Source organism: Ochotona princeps, chromosome 1, assembly GCF_030435755.1.
Source record: "Ochotona princeps isolate mOchPri1 chromosome 1, mOchPri1.hap1, whole genome shotgun sequence".
NCBI classification, from domain to species: domain Eukaryota; kingdom Metazoa; phylum Chordata; class Mammalia; order Lagomorpha; family Ochotonidae; genus Ochotona; species Ochotona princeps.
Window position 1 is genome coordinate 127,954,419 of NC_080832.1, and position 25,347 is coordinate 127,979,765.

General features: G+C 50.8%; 1 long non-coding RNA gene across 1 annotated transcript in view; it reads left to right on the forward strand.

The window, feature by feature from the left end:
- Positions 1-21,323: 21,323 nt before the first annotated feature.
- LOC131480991 (uncharacterized) overlaps positions 21,324-25,347 on the forward strand; it is a 293,554-nt gene continuing 289,530 nt past the window's right edge. Inside the window, exon 1 of the long non-coding RNA XR_009245954.1 lies at positions 21,324-21,503. This is a non-coding gene — a long non-coding RNA (uncharacterized LOC131480991). The remainder of the gene's footprint in view (positions 21,504-25,347) is intronic.

The window sequence follows — 25,347 nt, forward strand, 5'->3', positions numbered from 1 at the left end:
TCTTGGTATCTCAGAAGCCCTATCTGCCAGCAAAGTCCAGGTCTAGAAGAAATCCAGATGTCAGTGCCCCAAATCCGATATGGTTCCAGGTGATCAGTGCAGCCCCGGTAGACCCCTGAGCTGAAGCAGTGAAGGGAGAGCCGCAGAGCAAAAGTCTGCCAGAGGACCAAGATCCAAACAGAAGGAGCCAGGGCCCAGTGCCACAGACAAACAGGCCAATTGGGAGTCACCAGGCTCTGGCCAAAGTGATAGGAGAATCCCCAGACTGAGTCAGCCAGAGCCACCAGATTTCCAGGTCTCTAGGCAACCAAACCACTTGTGTCTATTAATAGAGCTGAGACAGGACACTGCACCGGGCTCGCTGACTGGCCAGGGTGACGAGGAGCTACTCCCTCTTTCCCGGGCAGGGGGGAATCTTGTTTTTTAAAGAAATGCAAGCAGTCGCCGTTCAGCTTGTCCTGATGCTGAGGCCAAGCCCCTGAGCTTTCCAGCAAGCTCCCAGGTGATGCAGAATCCAGGAACTCCCCCACCTGCTGCCGCTCCCACAGCAGTATCCTCACTCTCCACCCAGCTCCTTATCCATTCCACCTGTCCAGCCCTCCCCATCTCCACATCTGAACATCTCCCCTTCTTTTTCTCCTCCAACCAATTTGCTTTGCTATATTTCTCCCAAGACCACCATCTGAAAATGAGCTTGTGCTCAGGGAACGGAAGGGGCAAGATAGCAAAAAGCAGCAACATTCTTCCCGAGTGATGGTCTGGCCATTCCTTTTCTGCTGCCACTGAGCCCCCAAGGCTGGTCCACGTGGAAGGAAGCACTGAGCTCCCAGCTATCTGATGAGGACTTTGTTGCTGTGCAACATGGCAGAAGCATCCCTTGGTGAGGGCAGCCTGTCAGTGTGGACACCTTGCCTCTCATAAGCAAGATGCTAAACCATCATGGGAACCCCAACCCTCACAACCTCCACCAATCACAACTCGCTCCCCAAGGCCTCACCTCCAAATCAGATACGGAGTTTGGGGATTAAGCCCCATTGTGTGAGCTATGGAGGACACATTCAAACCATACAGCATGTGGCATGAATATCTTCCTGCTTTACTTCCGATGATTTGTTGGGGTTGTAGGGAAGCTTATAAGTGCAACTACTTGACGAAACAGCATATGTTCTATACACGTTCACCGATATTGCCAGGGAGTTTTTGAAACTGACCAGTTATGCATTTATGAATTTTAAAAACTTGGAAACAGTGTTTTTTTTCCCACTTTCCCTTCATTCTCGGCCCTTCCCACCCTAATCAGTGGTCCACTTGGGCATGCATCTTTCTCAACTATGTAAATATCATCACAAATAAAATTTTAAAAAAAGAATGCTGTACCACCTCACAGGGATGTGACTAGCCACCTGAAGCCACCTGAAGTTCAGAGAGCAAGGTCCAAATCCTCCTGCTGAGTCATGTCATCTCATTCTGTTTCCCAACCAGCTCATGAATTGTTTCCTGGATGCCAATAGGCACTAGGTAGCTGCAATGACAACGACACAGTTCCTGAGCTTGCATACTTGGCACTCACAGATTCCCGGAGTCTGGACGAGGGAGCAGGAAACCCCAGAAGAGGGTGATGGATGCCATGGTGGAGAAACGTGAGGGGATCATCACCCAGGCTCGGTCGCTGAAGGAAGAGTGATGGCTAAGATGGAAGGCGTGGTAGGGAAGGGACTGTGTTCCAAGGACAGCAAGAACCACACTGGCACCACCCCAGGGGCAAGAAAAAACAATGGAATTAGTTTGAGTGGCTTTTTTAAATAAAAAGATTTATTTTTTAAATAAAAAAATTTATTTATTTCTATTCCAAAGGTAGGTTTACAGAAAGGAGGTAAGACAGAGAGAAAGAGCTTCCATCAGCTGGTTCACTTCCCCAAGCAGCTGCAACAGCCAGAGCTGCACCGACCCAAAGTCAGGAGCCAGGAGCCTCTTCCGGGTCTCCCAGGTGGGTACAGGGTCCCAAGGCTTTGGACCATCCTCCATTGCTTTCCCATCCCATAAGAAGGGGACTGCAAAAAATTAGAGTTAGCTGGGACATGAACTGGCATGCAAATGGGATGCTGGCCTTGCAAGTGGACTAGCCAGTTGAACCATCGTACTGGCCCCTATTTGGTTTTGCTGTACATTTTTTAAAGATTTATTTATTTTTTATTACAAAGTCAGATATACAGAGAGGAGAGAGACAGGGGAAGATCTTCCATCCCATGATTCACTCCCCAAGTGAGCGCAACGGCCAGTGTTGCGCCGATCTGAAGCCAGGAACCTGGAACTTCCTCCAGGTCTCCTACGTGGGTGCAGGATCCCGAGGCTTTGGACCGTCCTCAACTGCTTTCCCAGGCCACAAGCAGGGAGCTGGATGGGAAGTGGAGCTGCCGGGATTAGAACCGGCGCCCATATGGGATCCCGGGGCGTTCAAGGCGAGGACTTTAGCCGCTAGGCCACGCCGCCGGGCCCTTGCTGTACATTTTTTAATGGCTTTGAGAATCTGTTTTACGATTCTGCCTAGGGCGGACTCAGCTCAGCAGGGCCCCACAGTAACCAGTGTTGTGCTGGTGCCCTCCTCTTCCTCAGCTCCCCTAAGCACTCCGGCCTTACTCTCTCATTGCCTCATCTTTCCTTTTGAAAATAGGAAGAGGTAAAAGCTGTTTTTTTTCTTTTGAAGCAGCAGTATTACTCACCGAGAAGGAAAAGTCTCCCATGAGCTATGGCCAAATCCTGTAGATTGGTTTATGAATCAGTGTAGCTTAGTCTAAAGCAACCTCATTTCCTGAAAGCCACTTGATGGCTTTAGGCTTCCAGAGGGGCACAAAGCTTGTACAATATTTACTCTTAGTTAAAATGAAATGGAAATGGGAAAAACAATGAAAAGGGAATTCTTCTGGAAAGGCATTAACAAGGGAAAAAAAAAACATATAGCCACGTGCACAGAATATATACATGTATGCACGCACACATACATATCTATATGTATACATTTGTACTAAGAAAATCTGGGCTTGTACCTGTCAAGTTGTCAAATGGACAGCAAGCACAGTAATTGGGTTTCAGGTGATTTTCAAAGTAGCCTCCTGCTGAAGTACATTTTCAGAGAAGTGTCCTTCACTTTTATGCTACTTGTTTGCTTTTTACTTCGTGTTACGGTTTTACCCCCCAAGTGTATGCTGTCAAATACTACATATGTCTTCTGCTTTTTGAACATTATATATATGTTGAACATTATATACATTATACATATATATAGAGAGAGAGAGTCATAGTGAGTGTCTTCTTCACCCACTTCTCCATATGAACACACCTTGTCTCTGGCTTCCAGTCCTACATTTCCTCCATGTTACTGTGAATGGGCAGTTCTTTTTCTGTGCTGTATAGTATTCCAGTGTTGGCCTCTGACACCATAATGCTTCATTCATGTACCTGATGATTGAGCAGTATGTTTTTTTTTTCTTTCAGTGTGAGGCTCTTTTGAACAAAGATGACGGCTCTCTACAGTTCACGCGTATGTGTGTCTAGAACACGTACTTCTGCAGGGTGTTCAGACAGGGTGAAAATCGGGGGTCCTCTGTGTGGACGTCTCACTCATTTGCAGGTAATGCCAGACAGATCAGCAGGAGGGGCTGCAGCACCTCGCAGTCAGGGTGAGGTGGACCACCGTCCCAGGATAAGGTCTGATGTATTCCTCGTGCCTGTTCGCCTCTCTATTTTTCTCTACAGTAAGCAGTAATTATACTGATTCCATTAAGTGAAACGATACTCTGACACTTAAAAGCATTACCCTGCCCAATAGGGATATTATTTTTAAACTCTCTCAGTGTAGTAAATTACTCTTTTTAAAAAAAATTTTTTAAAGATTTATTTTTATTTTTTTTCTTGGAAAGTCAGATATACAGGGAGGAGGAGAGACAGAGGGGAAGATCTTCTATCTATTGGTTCACTCCCAAAGCAGCCACAATGGCCAGAGCTGAGCCGATCCGAAGCTAGGAGCCTGCAGCCTCCTCCGGGCATCCCACGTGGGTGCAGGGTCCCAAGGCTTTGGGCTGTCCTCGACTGCTTTCCCAGGCCACAGGCAGCGAGCTGGATGGGAAACAGGGCCACCGGGACATGAACTGGCGTGCAAGGTGAGAACTCCAGCTGCTTGGCTACCATGCCCATAGTAACTATTCTTACAGAAAAAAAAGTGGGGGGGGGGGCGGATATAGGGACCAGTGCTGATGTGTAGCATGGTAAGCCACCACCTGCAGCACCTACATCCCATATCAGAGCACCAGTGCGAATTCTGGCTGCTCCATTTCCAACTCAGTCATCTCTGTTAATGCACCTGGGAAAGCAGCAAATGATGCTCCAAGTGCTTGGGCCTCTGACGCACTCTTGGGAGACCCAGATGGAGTTTCAGACCCTCGGCTTCAGTGTGGTCTGGACCTGGCTGGTGTGACCATGTAGGTAACAAGCCAGTGTGTGTAAGATCTCTCTCCTTTTGTATATGCATCTCTCTCTCTCTCTCTCTCTCCTCTCTCTGTTCCTCTGCCTTTCAAATCCTTAACGACAGGGTCAGTTTGCAGGTTCTTTGTATTCATTAGTGGCTCAGTGTATCACCAGAAAGTGTATTAATTAATGTGTTAATCATTTAAATGTATTAAGTCGTGGCTTCATGCGTTGTTATAAAGTGAGCTCGCCCCTGTGAGCACCGGTTACATGACAGAATGCCCTAGAACCCCAAAAGCCAACTTCATGCCCCTTGTAATCCCAGGCCTCTCACTCCCACATCAAAGGGGAAATATTCCTATTTGCAACAGGAAAATTTTTCACTGTATCTGCCCTTGAGCTCTATGCAAATGAAACAGCAAGCACTGGACTGTAGCTGTTGTCCCCTGCTCCCCGGCACCGTGAGATCTGTCCGCATTGCTGTGTGGAGTAATTCCTTTCTGTTCTTGCCACAAGGAGGAGACGCCTCTGGGGGCTGACCTGCTTGGAGGGTCGCGACAAAGCGGTGCTATTTGTGCCGTAGCTCAGAGTGCTCTAAGACAGCCGTGTGCTGGGGTGGGTGGAGAGGCTGGAGGGGGAGTGAGTGCCCACCCCAAGCCACCCTGCTTGGAATCCTCTCATGGTCGTAGCGGGAGTCTCCTTCACTTTCTTGTCCACCTAAAATGCAAAAAACAAACAAACAAACAAACCCACAACAGTCCTGCACACTTGTCAGCAAGAACATAGCTGCCGCGGGATTTTGCTAGAAAGTGGACGTGTTTGTGAGGCTTCTGGGAATCCAAGGATAAGACTGCATGCAGGGAGGGACCTTGACCCCGGGGGCAGGGGCAGCTTCAAGGCTGACTCAGTGCATAATGCAAAGGTGCGACCTCAAAGCTTGGTGGAGGAAAGTTCCAGAAACTGCCCCCTGAGGGAGAAGGTAAAACCAATGGCTTAGAGGTGGTATTGTTTTGCTTTTTTTTAAAATTGTTTGTTTTTTAGTGTTTCAGATAAGCAGTGCTAAAACTCTTCTCCCAAAGCAATTGTTGAAAGCCAGCTGTTGCTTCTTTTTTAACCAGTGTCAGCCGAGCCTATACTCTCAAAATATGATCTGGGCACTAAGTTATTTTTTTAAAAACAGCCAAACAGGGCCCGGCGGCCTGGCCTAGCGGCTGAGGTCCTCGCCTTGAAAGCCCCGGGATCCCATATGGGTGCTGGTTCTAATCCCGGCAGCTCCACTTCCCATCCAGCTCCCTGCTTGTGGCCTGGGAAAGCAGTTGAGGACGGCCCAATGCATTGGGACACTGCACCCGCGTGGGAGACCCGGAGGAGGTTCCTGGTTCCCAGCTTCGGATCGGCGCACACCGGCCCGTTGCGGCTCACTTGGGGAGTGAATCATCGGACGGAGGATCTTCCTCTCTGTCTCTCCTCCTCTGTGTATATCTGGCTGTAATAAAAAATGAATAAATCTTTAAAAAAAAAAAAAACAGCCAAACAAGCTTCAGAGGGTGATTCTCTGACTTGCTGCGTGTGAATATGTAGTAAAAGTTAGGCTCTTTTTTTTTTCTTCCAAGATCCTGAGCTGTAATTCTGGAAGTGTCCAATGTCCTCAGGGGTGATAACGAGACAGTTCAATTTGGATCACAGGAGCGAAGTAAACTTCAGTGACCTTTGGTTACTGCTCTACTGAAAATAACTTGCTTTAAAAAAAATTATTGGAAAGTCAGAATATACAGGGAGGAGGAGAGACAGAGGGGAACAGCTTCCACGCACTGAATCACTCCCTAAACAGCTGCAACAGCCAGAGCTGTGCCAATCTGAAGCCAAGAGCCCAGAGCCTCCTCTGGGTCTCCCATGTGGCTGCAGGGTCCCAAGGCTTTGGGCCATCCTCAACTGCTTTCCCAGGCCACAAGCAGGGAGCTGGATGGGAAGCAGGGCCGCCAGGACATTAACAGGTGCCTATATGGGATCCCGGTGTGTGCAAGGCAAGGACTTTAGCTGCTAGGCTACCGTGCCGGGCTGGTTTCAGATCATTCTTAACTTCACCAGCCCTCCTCCACATCCCCCACCACATCTGTACCCAGACAGTGGCAACAGCCAGTAAATGAAGCATCAGTATTCGAAATGATGACACTGATTCTTCCAGAATGCCACGTGTGAACCACAGGTCAAATCTCTCCCCCTCTAGATGGGAAGAAAAGTTGTTGACTCATATGTCAAAACAACAAATCAAAATGCTGAGTTGAATTGCAAGATTTAGACCTTGTTGCTAAACTAGATCTCAAGGAGTTAGTTAGCTTTCTTGAAAAGAGAATTTGCTTGAAATACTTCACTGAGAACAGTTTCCATTGAATGTTGACTATTGGGAAAAATGATTTCTGAGTGCCTAAGTCCCTTAGCACAAGATGTTTAGTCTTATAGAAAGTTAAACTACAGCAAAGCAGGATGGCATCCAACCAAACAGCATTCACCTACTACTGGTTTCTTTCCTTGAGAAGATTAATAATCCTCTTTCCCCCACCACCCACTTTTATCTCCAAGAACTGCTTGCAGAAAATCCCTAGGTCAGAAGACCCTAGGTGGAAAGCCATTGTGTGGGGTGCCTAGCTGTTTTCTGCCCAGAGCCTTTAATTCATGTTAGTCAGTCATCTCTGCTGTTTCATGATAGCAAGTTCCCAGCTGGGCCCCCTACTGTGAGAGCTACATAATCCAGACACCATCCAACAGGGGGTAGGGCAGAAATGAACACACCTACTGACTCCTGAATCCTGATCAATAAAGAAATAACCTGTTCTCTAGACCTCCTAGGGCCAGGAAGAGGTTCCCTCAGAGCCCACGTGTGTGGGCTGCCCACAGTCAAGGTCTTGCCGGCTTTGGAACTGGACTTTGCCCTGCCCTCCACATGCCTGACAGAAAACGCTGTGTTTCCACTTCTGAATTTGCCACTAACTAGTTATACGTTCTTTGCCAATTGCCTTCATGTCTTGGCCCAGATTTCTGTCTTTAAAGTGAAAGGAAAAAAAAAATTGAACTAGATTCCCTAAGGATCCTTCCAATTGTAATCATATGCTAGTGTCTACGTTGCGTTTCTCAGACTCCGATTAAGTGATACACTTCGCAGCTGCTTTTCCTTGCGGCTGGTGGGCAGAAAGATGGTGCTGGGTGAGGACCTCTGGCATCCCTGCTGCCCGTCTCAGCTCATTCCCAAAGGTATAGGCAGCTGCAGAAGCTTCCAGCATCCTAGCTCCTTAGTCTCCTTGTTGAGCAATCCACTGTCCCATCTGATGTTTTCGTGGCCTTGGAATTTCCACGCTATTCTAGAGGCACATCATGCCAACATTAAAAATGATAAGGAACACGTGTGAGGAGCTCAGGGCTGTCCCCAGTGTTTGTCACAATCCTGGTGGATTTAGGAACTCTCATCATTGAGTCTCCCCCCTTCCCCTCCTAGCTTCATATCTTCAGGGTGTTGGCAAGCATCCCCAGTGAACCTCAACAAATGAGAGAGTCTTCCTGCCCCGAGGATGACAGCAGGTGCCACACAGAGGAGTGGCAAACCGGGCGCAACTCCACTCCGACCTACTGTGAGCCGGGGCTATTGTCACTGAGCACGGGTTCTGAAGTCTCACCCCACAGCCAAGTTGTTCAGTGCAATTCCCTGGCTATCTCTATTTCAGGAGCTTAGCACAGCAGGACACATGTGCACAAGTCCACACAGTACGACAGGAGAATTAAAAATGTATTTACCATCTGGTGGTAGTTTCCTTGTGGGCTCTTTTTCTCTCGTGCAGCCACAAATAGGGTCTTGTCACTTCCCGTTTCACGGGGCTGGGGCCCCCGTCACAGCCCTGGAAGCGCAGGGCTCCTGGCGCCTCTGTTTCTCTGCGCCGCCCCTCTCAGGTGATGCCAGCCTGTTAGGGATGCCCTCACCTGTGCAGGAAGTGGAGTGAGTCTGGGCTGACCTGGATGCGCTCTATGCTTTCAAGGTAGCCAGCTTCCTTTGAGTCTCCTTCTTTCAGACCCGGGCAGAGAAGAGGCAGAGAAGGGGCCGAGTCCTTCCATTAGGCCTGGGAGGTCTCTTGGGGCCCCTCTCACAGCGGGGTGCCCCAGATGAAGGGTGCCATTCCAGGGAGGATAGCGCAGTAGCTCTGGCACTGACTTCAAGCGCGAGTCTTTCTCATCAAGCATAAGTCAGCATGAAAAAAAAAAAAAAACCCATGAACTGGAACGTCTTTTTATTAGCTGGGAAACTACGTAGGTGAGTCTGAAGCCATTTAGTTTATGAAGAAACAGTGCAGAAAAACCACTAGCTTTGGGTCCAGAGCGATGCTTCAATGGCTAAATCCTCACCTTGGCAAGGATTCCATATGGGCTCGGGTATTCACGTCCTGGCTGCTCCATTTCCCATCCAGCTTCCTGCTTGTGGCCTGGGAAAGCAGTGGAGGATGGAGCTGAGGAACCTCAATGTTTTCTGCTTTTGTGATTTCTGCCTTGCTTGCTTGGCTGGGGGCTGTGTGAACTCCAGGCCTGACAGTCTACATGACACCCGGCAGGTCATGTAGGCAGACCACTCCTCAGGAAGGAGGCCCCTGGTGTGATTGTTAGATAAGTTGCCCACTCCCCTATCCGTTCGTACTTCTTGGAAGTTGCTTGCTTCTAACCCACCAACTTGCTCTTTTTAAAAGTGAACAGATAAACTGACCAATCATGACTGTATAATCATGTGGGATTGGCCTGACATGTATAAGAACCCTGTGCTGTTGAACCTCGGCTTGCTTGCTTTTTTTTTCCTGGCCTTTCTTCTTCTGCCCTTCTCGCTGCCGATGCTGCTTCGGCTGCTGCCACCCCCGGTCCGGCTGGGATGGGTGACGCTGGGCGCCTAGGCTGGCCTGAATAAACCACCCTTATGCCCTGTATGCATTTGCATCAACTTCAGACTCCTGATGATTTTCTGGGGATCTCAAAATCTGAGTACACCAGCGCCTGCTTGGGAAACCCGGAAGAAGCTCCTGGTGCCTGGCTTCAGGTCAGCTCAGGTGTGGCCATTACAGCCATTTGCAGGATGAACCAATAGACAGATCTTTCTGTCTCTGCTTCGCTCCATAAATCTGATCTGGTTTCCCAATAAAAATAAATAAATCTCTGAAAACACACACACACACACACACACACACACACACACACAAAACACTAGCTTGAACTTCTAAGATTCATGCGTTAACCAAAAACAGAATAGAGGCCGGCATTAAACATAATGTTTTAATAGAAAGAGGGAGATTCAAAATGTACGGAAATGCATGTGAGGAAAAATCTGTGCATGGAAGCCAATTTTTTTTTGCCCCTAAACAAACTTATATTTTAATTTCATTGTTTTATGATTTTTTTTTTGCAGTACCCTTTATATTGCAGTGTGGGTCAATGTTTCTCTACCCCATTTTATTCCATGATTTGTTAAAAAAAAAAAAAATTCCCAGTCTACCTGGGTGGACAGCTTCGTCAAGAAACCACTGCTGGGTGATCCTGAATTGTTCAGGCTCTTTAAACTCCAGTTCCGAGGAAGGATGCTGGTAGCTCAGGCCCAGCGGTGAGAAGCCTGCAGGCTCTAGATGCGTTTCCGTCCAGGTCAGATCTGGGGCAAACACGAAGAACGGCCGTTGAGATGCCGCGGGAGAACGGAGGTGCCGGATGTCAGATCCATGTGTTGGATCTCTAAGCAATCCGTGGAAAACGACTATTATAAAACCACTCTGCGTGGGTTTCAGATCCTTTTCTTTTCTGCATCAGAACAGACCTCTTGTCATTGCCTGTTCCCACGGGCTTGCCAAGGTGCCCCCAATCCGATGATCCCGTGGATTGGAGCCACGCGGATTCTGGCTGTAGCACAGGCCTTTATGTGTCTGCTGGGGAAGGCTCTGGAAGCCAGGAGCTCGCAGGGGGTCCTGAAAGATGACCAACCCACACACATCCTGGGGACTCTCCTGTGAACAGCTGGAAACAGGCCGCCAGTTTCATGCTCAGAGCCCCTAAGCCAAACGATGCGTTTAGTTCTGGTCTTTTGGTCCGTCAGCTCCAAGGGTTGAAATCCATGTTCCTTCTTCTGTGTGGAAGCTAATATAGAGCATGACAACTGTGTGGACGGTGTATCATTTGGCGTTAATTATAAATATGGCTTGAGTGAATCGCCCATACAAAGCACAGGCGCCCTGCTCATCCCATGCAATGATCATTGTTGTGAATTCCTCACTGTGGGTAGTACAATCTCTGTCTTCAAGAGAAAAGCAGCATATAGGTGTCTAATGGTTTGAAGTGAATATGACAAAATGTATTTTTAAAAAAATCTTAGAACAATTCAAGCAGAGTACCCCCCCTTACCAAGGAAGATGATGATACACGCGGTGGCCAGCAGAGGGCGCCGCGGAACACCTCCCCATCCTCCCCGGTCCTCTCCTTCAGTCTGAGTTCTGGCCTGCACCAGGACCTGGGGCCTGGGGCAGGTGTGGTGGCCTGGAGGTCCCACAACCCTTCCTGGGAATAGCTTCCTGCCTCAGGGCTGGAAGCCATATGCTGCTTCCAAAAGCATGATGAGGAGATGATGCTTTGGAGCTCCCCTGACAACGTTCCCATTCCATCTATAAATTAAGACAGAGCAATGCAGCAGTCCCCCTGCAGTCTGGGCCCCGAAAAATGAGGGGAACTTGCTCCCTGGACTGCAAGAATGAATGGCCACAAACAACGGGGCGTGTGGCTCACTGCATCCTGTGGGCTGCCTGTGCTCCAAGGGCTCCCGCCGAGAATCCTGGCATGACGTTGCTGGCTTCCACCGACCACTCTCGACTCTGCTCGGCTTCTGCCGGCGTGACTGCCCCTTTGCCTCCATCTTCTCTGGGACTCCTGCATGTTCTGTGTCTTCTCAGGCAGGCTTCCTGCGTGCCACGAAGGCCTCATTCGACTAAGTACCTCTGCAAAAATTTTACTCCCTGAGTCACAATCACACAACTGGCACTGTTCTTGGTTTATCTCTTTTTTTTTCCAGATTTATTAATTTCAAAGACGGCGTGAAAGAGGAGGAGAGAGAACTTCCACCTGCTGGTTCATTCCCTAAACGCTCTCAGACAGCTGGGCCTGCGCCAGGCAGAAGCCACAAGCCTGGAACTCCACCTAGGTGTCCCAGTATGGGTGGCAGGGGTTCCAAGGACTTGGGCCACGCACTGGAAATGGAGGAGCAGGGGCTCACACCTATCTTACGTGATTTCGGCATCACAGGTGGTGGCTGAACCTACCATGCCACATCATTGACCCCTTCAATGTAGGCTTTTTTTTCTTCAGACTTATTTTTATTAGAAAGGCAGATAAGCAGAAAGAAGGAGAGTCAGAAGGAAAGACCTTCTGTTTACTGGTTCACTCCCCAAGTGGCCACAATGGCCGGAGCTGAGCCAATCTGAAACCAGGAGCCCAGAGCCTTTTCTGGGTCTCCGACGCGGGGTGCAGGGTTCCAAAGCTTTGGGCCGTCCTCGACTGCTTTCCCAGGCCACAGGCAGGGAGCTGGATGGGAAGTGGAACAGCCGGGACGTGAACCGGTGCTCAATGGGATTCCGGTGCTTGCAGGTAGAAGACGAGTCAGCCCCTCAATGTATTCTTCTAAGACTCACCATTCAGCTGGCAGTGCAGTGGGCAAAAGCTCATCAAGAACTGACAGGTGGGACTGTTGCAGAATTGCAGCAATAAACAGAAACAGTTGCATGCTAGAATTGCAAGCCGAGGTCAAACCGGTTTGCGAGTAACAGGAAATATTCAGATAAAAGATGCTCTCGGATGGTACTCTTATCATCTGTGCCTGTGGCCCTGCTTTTTTTTTTTTAATCTGTTAGAGATTTTTAAAAATATATATATATTGTATAAATAAAAAGGATAAGAAAATAGCACTTCTGTGACTCACATGCTGGGCAGAACCGCAGACTCTTGCGATAATCAAGATAGACTTCGCAGAAGTGTAGGTGCTTGAGCCGGATCCCAAAGAAGGAGGGTAAAGTCCCCAGGCGAAGGAGGGGGAGGGGAGGAAAATCCCAGCTTTGTCCACCCCGCCCCCCAAGCAGGCAGGTGCAAGGTTCCCTCTGGAGTAGCATCTGAAGTCGACTAGTCTGGGTTCACCCTTGTCAGCTTCATGTGAATTATGGTATGGGGCAAGCGTGGAGGGAGGGGGGATTTTCGGGTTGTCAAAAACGAATAAACACACAGTAACCTGGAAGCCCCTGGGAGCCCATCTATCAGGAGAAGTTAATCATCAGTCTTCTTTGGCAAAGCACAAATAGGAAAGCCCCACCCACACTCAGCCAGCTCTGGAGAAATCCAAGGGTTGTGTGTGGTTAAAAAAAAAAAAAAAAAAATTCCCCTGCCTTGATTGCCGAAGGACACCTGCCAACATTTTTTCTTTGATACAGCCCTTTCCGTACAAAGGGCTCGACCGAGTTCTTCAAAACCTGATGCTGAACTGAGATAGGTCGATTCTGAATCATCGGTGTGATCTAGGAAAATGAACTGATCTTTCCCAGATAAGCACCTAGCTTTGCGTTTGCTTTTTTTTTTTTTTCCTCCCCTCCCGGTTCGCACCTAGGGGCTGACTAGGTTTGTGCTACAGAGCAGCTGCCCCCTTTTTTGGCATAAGAATGTGCAGGATGCCAGGGAAGTTCACGCTGGGTCATCCAAGTCTCGGTCAAGGCGGGGTGATTCACCGAGGGAGGTGGGGAGGAAGGAAGTGCTTGCGCAGAGGGGCGGGGCGATGCCATTATGAAATTGGCTGCCGGAAAGCTGGCCCTGGGCGGGATGGGGTCACATGGTGCCGCTACTACTGGTATTTAAGCGACAGCCTTTGAGGCGGAGCGGGGGTGGGGGAAAAGCAGCTGCTGTCACGTTGTATGCATTTCTGCGGGTGTCTGATGAGAATCCGCGGTGACATTACGGTTGGCAGGATGCAAACCCGGCTGGAAGGGCATGAGGGAATTATTTACCTTCCTCCACTTGATGGGCTCGCACTCCTGGCGGGCAGGGTCTGCTGACAGCCTAAGCCCAGTGGGATCACCGTGCTGGGTGGTGCAGGCCTGAGGCAGGGGCCAGCCTGTCGCTCGTGCTGCCCACGGAGAGCAACTCCGGATCCTCAGTGCCCATCTTTAGGGGCTCCCAGCCTGGACGCTCCGTCGAGGCCAGACAGCCTTGGCTGAAACCCTGGCATGGACAATTGCAGCTGTTAATGCCAAAGATCAGAGATTGCCCGTGCATTTTCCTCCAACTCTCCCTCTTTGGAGAAAACTCCACAAATTCCTCAGAACAAGATTTTTATTAAGCTTCGACCCTTGTTGGGGGTAGCTTCTCCCGGCAGATATTGACTCAAGGAAGACAAAGCCAGGACAGCCTCCAGCTGGTTTGAGGCAGGCCTTTAGCCTACCACCCACAGAGGATGCCCAGCTCTGGCTCTGGGTTCCAGCTTCCTTCCAATGCGCACCCTGGTGAAGGCTCAGGTAACTGGGCTGGAGCTGTGGCACTGGAGGCCTGGACTGAGTTCCGAGCTCCCGGCTTCTGCGCAGTCTTTGCTGTAATGGGTATCTGCGGATTGAACTAGCAGCAGTTGTTAGGTGTTCATTTCTGTAGTCTGCTGTCACTCAAGGTCCTGCTCTGAAGGCTCCAGAAGCTGACCACGTACAACCCATCAGCCACCACGACCTCAAACGCAAACAAAGGTAGCTTCTTGCTTAGATTTTTTATTTGAAAAACCGTGTTTTGAGGACGCAAAATGCCACGTTATCTGATGCTCTTCATAGATGTCCACATGTTCCCAGCCCATACCAAGCAAAGCTCAACTCATTCTGTCAATTTCCTTTTCATGGAAGAAGACCTATGTTCTCTGGATGGCTAAGGCTACAAATTAGGATGTTTGCACAGGTGATTATCTTTTATGGAATCTTGGTCAGAGCTGTACCAATGAAAACTCATCTAGGCCTTACTTGTCGAATGAATAACCACGGTCAAAACCATCTCTTTTCCCTTTGAAGCATCCTGTTATACTTGGTACTTGATGAAGAAAAATAGCAGCTTTTTTATTTTTTGGTGGACTTGATACATTTTATGGTAAAGCACAAATTATATATAATCATCTGATTTTTTTTTCCATTATCAATGTCCAAAGCCAATGCCCAGTTGAGGGGAATAGCCCCAAGCTATTTAGCCCCAAGCAGCAAAGGCTTGTGCGTTTTCTAAAGATTTGCTTATTTTATTGGAAAAGCAGATTTATAGATAGAAGCAGGATGAAAGAGTAAGGTCTTCCATCCACAGGTTCACTCCCCAAATGACCCCAATGGCCAGAACTGAGCCGAGCTTCTTCCAGATTTCCCACACGGGTGCAGGGTCCCAAGGCTTTAGGCTGTCCTCTATTGCTTTTCCAGGCCACAGGCAGGGAGCTGGATGGGAAGTGGAGCAGCGGGGACAGGAACCGATGCCCATATGGGATCCGACACTTGAGGGGCAGGGGAGGATTAGCTAATTGAGCCACTGCACTGGGCCGCATGTCTCTTACTTACAAAACTTCCATGAACTATTTGAAGTCCTCATATAGTTTCTATTTTCACATAGAAAATATTTTCATTTCAATATTTAATACATAAGTCATTGAGATTTTATATACATGTGAGGATCCAATCTATTATGTAATCGTCATACCTCCCCCACCACATACACATCTACATTTGCCAAGTCTTTAAAATCTGATTTCACATGTACAGCACATCCCCATTTGGTCTCCTGACATTCTGAGTGTCCAAGAGCCATATCGAAGCGTGCAGGCCGATAGTTAAAGAACAAATTCTTACTTGGGTTACGGACAAGGTCTGATTTTTAGCCAAATGTACCATTTCATGAAGCTTCTGGCAGGTGTTTTAATACAATGATTTCACTCCCCTGTTGAGCCGCGCTGATGGTACGCTGACGGCCAGGAAACCCGTCCCTGCCCTGGTCTGTGGCTGCACTGAGACAGATGCTTTGGAAGCCGGGCCCTTACGCAGTCTGTGGACTTTGGCTGGGTGTGGCGAGCTGATCTAACAGTCTATTGTGCGAGTGGTTTTCACTTTTGTTTTGGGGTTTGTTTTCCTCTGGGCTCCCAGTGCAATCTTAAGGAGTGCATTTGTGTTTGCAGGCACATGATGGCTTGCTCAGACTTTTCAATGACATATGTAGAGTTACACCCTCCTTCTAACAGCATGGTTAAGGGTCTGTCAGTGTTTCCATTAAAAATTCAAACTTTCGGGATTTATTACAGTCATAACAAATCGCTCCAGACAGAAACTTGGCAAATCCTTCTGCAATGTGGGAGGAAGTTCCTTTGAACAATGTTAAAAAGGATTAAAATAAATAAATGTTTACCACTTGAACTTATGTGAGTTTTTGAGAGAGAAAACACTCAAAAATTACACGCTATAGGTTTATATTTTGCTCATCTTATGCACTGGAAAAAGATCCTTGCCAGAGACCTGGACAGCTGCTCCTCCAGTTCCCGATGTGGAGTGATTCTTGTGTTTGTGTTTCTGATATTTGCAATTCTGACAGAGAGGATGACCGTGAGAAGTGCCGGGTTGGTCAACTAGGAGTCTCTGTATTTTGTCAGGACACAACGTTAGCATCTTTCCAAAGGTAAGTTTGCTTTGTCCTGAACTTGTAAGATGTTTTATTCTCAAGATCTAGTTATTTGTAGATCCAAAATTAAACTGTTGCAGTAAAAGAATGATCAATACATCAAAAGCAGTTTGAGAACTAACATGCAGCGCCTATCGGTCCCATTCAAATACTCACTGGTCAAACCTCCATTAAGAGGAATCTGGGTGCTGGTGCCATGTCTTAGCATGCTGATCCTCTGCCTGCAGTGGTACAGCATCCCATATGGAAGCTGGTTCAAGTCCCTGCCACTCCACTTCTGATCTCTTCTCTGCTTCTGGCCTGGGACAGCCGTGGATGAAGGCTCAGGGCCCTTGGCCCCTACGACTGTGTGGAAGATCTGGAAGAAGCTCCTGGTTCCTACCTTTGGGTCAGCTTAGCTCTGGCCCTTATGGCTATTTTGGGATGACCCAGTGGATAGAACATTCTCTCTCTCTCCCTCTGTAAGTCTGTCTTTCAGGTTAAATAGATACAACTTACATACAATAAAATAAGAGTAATCTGAAAAACCTTCAACTCTGCTTAAAAAACATGGATTTAAAAAATTTCTATTATTTCTGCAAAATGGATACCTGAAAGAATTACTGGAACAGTTAAGTGCTTCAATATAAAGTGTTTCTTGTTTCACTTTCTGGTTACTTATTTACTTTCTAGGCTCAGGTATTTCACTTTCTACCCCCCCCCCCAATTGAAAAAAATATAAAAGATCTCACACCCCAGTGGCCTTGGCCGGGCTGAAGCCAGGAGCAGAGAGAGGTCAGATGGCGTCTGCCCTCTGGGTAGCAGGGACCCTCCAAGGCCTGAGTTTTTGAAATACTGAAAGAACTGTAAAAAGTGTGAAATGCTTGAAAAAAAAATATTTGAAACGCAAATACTCACCACTGTAAACATTCAGGAAATCACATAAATGATCGTGGAAATAACAGACATGGTGGAAAGCACCCACACTGTGTCCAACATGTTCAAGCGCAATGAAGTGGTCTGCCGCACGGGGCGGGCATCTGGCACTGTCCTTAAGACGCTGCTTGGGACAGCCACAGTCCTACTTAGAGACTCTGCCTTCTGAGTTCTGGCTCTGCCCCAGTCCTGCTCAGGTAGGCTCTGGGAGACAGCACGGGACGATGGCTCAAATGGTTGGGTCGCTTCCACCCACTGGGTGACCTTGGATTGAGTTCCTGGGTCCCGGCTTAGGTCTGGTCCAACCTGCTTGTTGCATGCATTTGAGGGAGTGAACCATCAACTAGACAATCTTTGTCTTTCAGATAAGAAAAAAAAAAATGTAAAGGGGTAAAAAAAATTATCAGGCAAGATCTGATCCACTTCTGGATAGGCAGGAATTGCTCTTCTCCTGGCTTTACTCTGTATGATTTATAACTTTGACTAAAAACTTAAGTACAACTTCTGAGGTCTGCTCGCCTTCAGTTTGTAGCCTGATACTCTATAAACAAACATGACTTCATTTCTTCAACTTACACCCGCCTGCAGTGCTTATCCGTCATTCTTGCTTGTGTTAGCTCTAATTTGAATCGCCTAGGAGGCGGCGCTTTCAATGAAAGCTTAGGCTACTAGCGTTTAATCTGTCACAAAGTGGAGGGCCCTGCACACGGGTTCCATGAAGCGCTCTCGTGCTCCCCCTGCTGCCCCGAAGCAGACATACACGTGCGCAAGTCCCCGGGAGTCCCTCCGGTTTAGGGCCTGTGCAAGGGCTGCGCTTCCGAGCTTTTAAAGTTGTCCCTTGCTGCCCAAAGCGGATGATGGCTCCCAGAACACCAAACTCCAGGCATGCCGCGTCCCTTCTATAAAATGGCATCATGTTTACACCCACCCCAGGCCCATCCTCCCTTACACTTCACATCATCTCTAGATTACTTGTAATGCCAAACACAGTGTAAACGTGACATACACCATGGTTACACTGCATCGCTTAAGAAACAAAAGCAAAAAATATGTTCAGTCAGATACACAAGCAATTTTTCAGTCTTCCCCCAAATATTTTTGATATGCAGTTGATTGAATCCATGATGTGGAATTCAAGAATACAGAAGACTGATTAAAACATAATCATCAAAAAGGAATAAGCAGAGTAAGTTTTATAGCTGGATGGAACTGACCTGGGCAAAGCCCTGTGCAGTCCAGGGGTGTTCTTCACTCTCTGCTGTGTTTAGGAATCACCACCCTCCTACCTCCCAGGACCTGGCTTAACATCACACTCTAATTCAGAAGGCTGCAGGTCGACCTCAGCTCCGAACGACTCAAAGGCTCCCAGCTCCCACTGTGTGTTGCACAGGGTGTAATACAGTCAACTGACATGATTCATATTCGCTGGTCCATGTTCAGCCTGCAGAAGTAGAAACCACAACGAACAGAGCAGTAACACTATTTTGCACCGTCCGGAGGCAGCCTAGGACACAGGTCGGAAGTACCGCCCCTCAGACATCATTTCCCATTATGCTGGTATGGCGGAACAGGGTTACCAGCAGGACTATAGTACTACATATCCGATGTTTCTGGAAAGATCTGCAGAGCTGTTTTTTTTTTTTTAATCCAGTTTTTCATTTGCATCAGAGAGACTCGCTCTTAAAGAAGAAGTGCCTGTTATTTGCGGTTGCGGATCTAATATTTTGCCATCTGGAAACAAAACATTTCATTAGGAAAGGTAATGGAGCCGATTTACAGGCACGATGTCTAAGTTGGAAGTTGCAGAGCTAAAATCCTGACAGATTTCAGCGACAATATGTGTCTTCAATGTTCATGGTGAGGAAAGTAAATGACACATTTCTTATTAATTGTTTTTCATTGAGTAATATACACATTTAGCTTCCTTGAGGGCACATTTGAACTAATTGCCTAACCTTAATGTAATGTGCTTTAATTTCAGGGTGCCAAAATAACACAAATTAATTGCTTATGCCCGATGTAATAACTGCAGTATCAGGGGTTTTTTTGTTTTTCACCCTGAAAATTCTCTAAATGCAAAATGTCTAAAAATAGAGTGGAGGTGGATGGGACAGTTTGCAGATGACGAGTTGGAATAAAAACATCTCCGTGAAGCCAAAAACATGGCAACCAACATTTTCTGTTATAAAAATATTTTCGATGAGTTGAGTTCTTTTATGAAAGCTGTCTGAAACCGACATGAAAGGCAGCCGCTCTGCGTTTGCGCACAGGCAAACAGCTACAAGGATACCTGCCACACCGCGGTCCACAAGCTGCTCGCCTCTCCAGCTCGCCCAGGGCTGTCCGGCCTGTTCTCTGTGACTAACCTTCACCTGGGTAGAGCTGGTCAAGGGGAAGGAGACTTTTCAGGAAACTGATGTTCCCCGTCCACTAGAGGCAGTACGGAGACCAGCGATGTCGCCGGAGAACACCCCGAGGTTGAAAACCGTCGCGAACATGGACTTGGAAAAGAAAAATAATAAAGTTGCAGAGACCAGCCGAAGTGGACAGTCGCGGTTCACTGCGGCGGCTATGGCTAGGGGTCTGGGTATTTTTCAAACGTGTGAGAGAGATAAAAATAATAATAAAAACATTTCCGGAGCCCTCCACCTTCCCCGTAAGGGTGTTGCTAGTGATTGCCGAAGCTCGCGGGCTCTGTCCCTAGGCGCTCTCTCTCTTGCGGCGGTTCTGGATCCCGCGCCTGGCCGGGTGACTGCTGGGTCCCCAGCAAACTCGGCCCGAAGAGCCCCCTGACACCGCGGCGGCTTGCAACGAAAAACGCGGGCATCCAGTGTGCAGACCCCGAGTTCCGAGCACCTGAAGGAGGTCAAGTGCGGCTCCGTTACCGACTGATCTTCCAGAACTCTCGGCCAGGCTCGAGCTCCCTCGGCGGGGATGTCCCTTCTCTTCCGTCAGGTGCCGCAGCTGCCGGGCTAGGTGCGCCCCTCCGGAGCCCAGTCCTTCCTGCGCGCCCACGCACCCTGACGTGGGGCCTGGCGGTGGGGAGAGGGGCGGCAGTGTGGTGCGGGGTTGGGGCACCGCACACTTGCCAGGCGAGTCCCGGAGGAAGTTGTTGGGCGCGGATTTGCAAGAACTGAGGTTGGGTGCTCCGTTCGCTTTTTCCATCCCCTCCACGGGTTACCTCATTTCCGATGAAATTAATGATCCTGAATTAGCTGCGGGAGGAACACACGCACGCACGCGCGCGGACTCCAGGGCGGGCGGAGGTCGTGTGTCAAGGGCCAGCGCGGCCGCCCAGGACTTAACTGGGGCTGCCCCCAAGCCGTTTGCAGAAAAGGCCAGGAGAGGTGGCTCCCGGGGGGTGGGTCGCCCGCGTTCGGGGGTGGCGCACAGGTGGGGCTGTGTATGCAATCGCACGCAGCCTTACAACTTTCCCGAGTTGTGCGCAAAAGCCCCCCCCCGCTCCGCGGTCCCGGGCGAGCCGCGCTGGGGGGTTCCCGTGCAGCGGAGGAGGAGGACGCCAAGCCGGCCGGTCCGCTCCACCGGGCGCCGGGGGCCAAGGGCACGTCCGGATCGCGGCCGGCCCGGCTCTCCCCGCCTCCCCCAGCAACCTCCGCCCGGGTATTTCTCAGGCTTGGAACCCAAGCCCGACACCCGTCCCTCCACCCCCCAGCCTCTTTCAGGCCGTCCGAGTCTTCGCTCGGTCCCCCTCCAACTAGGGTGGAAGCGACCCGGGGAGCGTAGCGGAGACCCCACCGGTTCCAGCCCCGATTACCTCATCGTCCCAACTCCCCGCCCCTTTCTCGAACCTGGAAGGAAGGCACCGTCCCCTGGGGCCCGCGGTTGTCTTCCCCTCCCGCTCCTCCGGGCCGAGCGCCGGGTTCCCGGGGAGGCGCGCACCCAAGGGTTAAGGGCGCGGGCCGCCGCCGTGCGCCCGCCTCGCCGTGTGCGCGGCTGGCCGGGCCGCCTGCCAGGGGGTGCCCCCTCCCCCCGCTCCACCCCCTCCCCCTCCCACCCTCTCTCGCCCGTGAAGTCGGATCCTTGAGCTGCGGCGGCGGCAGCCAACTGCTCCATATTTGGCTTCTATTACACATTTACATACTGGAGCGAGCGAGCCAGAGAGCGAGCCCGCGAGAGAGAGCGCGAGGGAGGGCGGGCGGAGGGAGGAGGGAGGGAGGAGGGAGGGAGGGAGGGAGGGAAGGGGAGGGGGAGGAGGAGGAGGAGGCGAGAGCAGAGTGTACCGCAGACATCATTCCTACTACAGTGGCGGAGCCGTACAGGACCTGTTTCACTGCAGGGGGATCCAAAACAAGCTCCGTGGAGCAGCAGCCAGAGCCACAGCGGCCGCGAGACACTCTCTCTCTCCCCTATCCCCCTTCCCCACGCAACCCCAGATCCATTTACACTTTACAGTAAGTGGCTTATTTTTTCTTTCCTCCTTGGATTCTTTCTCCCCCCTCCCCCATCCCCTTCGCGCCCCCCCATTTAGATTAAAATCTCCCCCCCTCCCCACCTCTCCCTCCGCTCTCCCGAGAGGGGGCCAAAAAGCAACAACCAGCAAACAAACCCCAAACCCCAATTGGCTGCACGGAAAACAGCTGGAAGAGGAGCGAAGGAAACCGACGCGTCGTGTTGTGTGTGTGTGTGTGTGTGTGTGTGTGTGTGTGTGTGTGTATGTGCGCGCGCGCGCGTGTCTGTGTGTGTATACAACCGTTCCCGGCTCCAGCCTCCAGGACCGTACCCCAGCTCTGAGCGCCCAGGCGGCCCGCTAGGGGCACTGCCAGGGCCCGGGTGGGCGCCAGCCGGGCGAGGGGGCGCGCCCGGGAGGGGTGCGCGGACGGTGGAGAGCGGCAGTGGCAATTGCCCGTCCGGCCGCAAGTGCGGGGAACCATGTCCCCCTCCCTCCGGGTGGCGCAGGGGACAGGCGGGGGTGGTGGCCGAGGGGGCGCGCTGGCCCCTGCCCACTGCCGCTCCCTCGCCGATCTTCCTCCCCCAGATTGGGGCGCTGAGAGCAAGCGGGGCTCTCGGGTGGGCTGGGCTTCCCCGCCTGCCGATCGCTTGGCCTCGGTGCCCCTGGGGCGGAGGTGGAGGTGGAGGTGGTGGTGGGGTCCTTGCCGGACGGCCCCGTTCCCGGACGTGCGGCTGCAGGGCCGGAAGAGCCCCACTGGGCCGGACTTTGCGCGCTGCTAGGCGCCCGGCTTCGGGCACGGCGGGAGGGTGCCCGGAGCGAGGCTGGAGTGGCCGTGGCGGCCCTTGGCTCCCGCCGCTACGGCCACCGCCGCCCTGTTGGTGCGACCGCCTCCTGATCATGTGCAGCCGCCGCCGCCCGGAGCCGGGAGCCCGCGAGCGCCCCAGCCCGGGCCGGCGTCCCCAAGCTCAGCGACCGCGGCAGGAGCAGAGAGAGGAGCGGCGGCAGGCGCTGCCCTGCGCCGGGAGTGGAGGGCTGCGCGGCTGGCTGCCGGAGGGTGAATGAGAGAAGCCAGGAGCAGGGCAAGAGGCGGCGGCGGCGGCGGAGGAGGAGGCGCTGCGGGCGTTGGGATGCGCCCCGGAGCCCCGCGGCTCGATCGCTCGGGGCCGGCCCGGACACTCCGCCACTCCCGCCGCCGCCTGCCTCCTACGTGGTTCCAGCGCAGCGCGCAGGCCGGTCCCGCAGGGGGCAGGGCCGCGGCCGGCCGGCCGGGCGGAGCGAAGAGGTGAGGCGGCGTGGGCGCGAGGCGCACGGCGAGCCGCGGGGTCCCCGGCCCCCCACCCCGCGTGCGCCCCCTCTCCCTCCCCGCCCTCGGGCCGCCCAGCTGGAGCTCCCGGGCTGGCGCTTTCATTTTATTGCAGACCACGTAGGGGCGGGGAGAGAGAGGAGTAGGGGGGGGGTACTGACTGGAAGAGAGGAAACAATTCAGGTTTTCTAGGGAGACTGAGCGAGAACCTTGGGTGCTGGTGTTGTGTGTGTGTGTGTGTGTGTAAGTGGGGGTGGGGGTTCTCTAGACACTGTCAGAAAAAAAGCCCCCCCCCTAAAAAAGTCCGTCTTCTAAGGTCGAGGAGGTCCGGTTCTATCCCGTGGCTGTTTTGCTTTTCTTGGCATATCATCCTTACGGAGAAGAGGGTCATATATAAATACTTGGGAAGATTGAGAAATTGCTGAAGAGTAGTAAGGGCAAAAAAAAAAAAAAAAAAGCCAGTCGGAAGCTGGTTATATAATGCGCGGTGTGGCTAACAAGAGCGGCAAGCTATTTTTATTTTGTTTACCGTATGTTGTGCAGTAGGGACTCCTCCAAACTGGTGCCGGCCCCGGAGAGATCCGTGGCTTCCCCGTGCGAGCCGCAGGAGCCGGCAGCAGCAGAAGACCCTCGTCTCTCCCGCAGCTTGCAAACTAACGCCGAGCGTGGCACGCTTGGGGGACGGAGCTGTGCAGACCAGGGCAGCCTTGGCAACCTCGCTGGCACATCTCAATGTCATTGGCGTTGTAGCAGACAGCCTGCTGCTCCTCAGAGTTGAGCGTTCCCCGTAGATCGCGTGCTGCCCGTGGGTAGTTAGTTACTTGGTGGTTATTTTTAGGCACAGCTAGTTACTTTTGCGACCGTGTTGGCTTGCTGGAGCTGTTTCTGTTTGGGTTTCTGGGGGGCGCCCCTGCAGTTCTTGGAGGCCCCTCCTTGGGAAGCCCACCCTCCTTCGGTTCCTTGGGGTGGGCTGGGGTGGGGTGGGGATAAAGGTAGGCGACTAGAGCTTTTTATGGAATAAAAGAGGATGCCTGAGGGAATCAGCAGAGAGGAGAAGGAGAAAATCCTACACACGAACTCCCTCGGTATGGATTGCACCACAACAGCTAATGCTGTGGCATATAATCTCCTTTGATTGCCCTCTAACTGTGCATGCATCAGTCAATATTTTAGCAGCTCTGCAAATAAATGGACTCGAGTGCCACCTTCCCCGTCAGGCAGAGGTGGAAGGGCTCCCCTCTGCTCCCCCACCCCGCCTGCCTTTCTCATCGTGTGGATACGTGTCAGCGGTGTAGGTTTTCGGTGCACTTACTCCAACCCCGGTTGCTGCTGTAATTAGATCAAGCTGCCATGGCAACAGACAGTGTGCCTCGTCCATTCAGGTGGGTTTGTCTTGTCCCTGAACTACTCCAAGTGTTCTTCGCACAGTATTTGTGCTGCCCGGGGCCAGATGAGAGACTTCACTATTTTCAATTGCCTCTTCTTTCAGTCCTTTGGCTGGGAGGCGCTGAATGAGGCTTTTAGCTACTCAACTTTTATAACAGAGACCCGCAAGCTGTTGTTACTGCGTACAGTATGTAAATGCGTCTCCGCAGACGCGGAAAGGAGCCTGACAGTCCTGCTGGTGTTTATTGTGAGCAGATCAACAAGTATTTGGTTTGTTACAAACCTTCCAGAGCTTCCTAAGGCAACATTGCTTTAGCAGCCTGGTGCCTGGGCCTTACAGACCCTTAAACCCTAGCGAGCCTGCAGAGTGCCCCTCCCTGGAACTTAATTGCTGGGAGTGAAGGCTGGCTTTCGATTTACTGCTCCTTCGAAGGAAGTAAGTGATTGGGGGGAAGGATTTCCCTGTTGTCACGTTTTGAAACTTTGTAGCCATTGCAAGAAAAACTGCTACTGACAGTAGGCAGACATTTAGAGGGAATTCATTCTCAAGTGTGGACCTTCTGGCTCCGGCTTTAATGCTGCTTGGTAATAAGTTAGAGATTTGTTGTTTTGTTTTTCCCATCAGGAAGGGATGAGATAGGCCTTTAGCTAGTAGAGGATCACCGAGCCATCACCGTGTATCTGTTTTAGGATGTAATTTAAAGAGCAACATTGCAGTGTTCCTGATGGGAGATGTGGCATTATTAGGCCCCTCTAAGCAAAGGAAAATAATATTATGGCAGAAAAAAAAATAGTATAGTATATATCCTGAAGTTCTGGATTGCTCTGGTAACCCGTGGAAGGTGGAGTGCTTTAATTTTCTCTGATATTTCAAAGACAAAAAACAGACTTATAACGCTTGGATTTAGTTGTGACCCTGCCAGTTGGTTTACAGTTTTATGACCACATAGCTAAATTGCTGAATTTCTTTTTTTTTCCCCTGGGGTCAGGATGGTGGGAGCTGCCTACTCTGTCCTGGTAGGAGAGCTGTGAATTTCTCCTTGTACAAGCGGCCTGGTCAGGTGAAGCCTTGCCTTAGTTAAAATGAGCTATTATCCCCGAAAGGTGAATAGAGGGAAGGCAAGGATATAAAATAAGGCACAAAAGTTTAAATTTC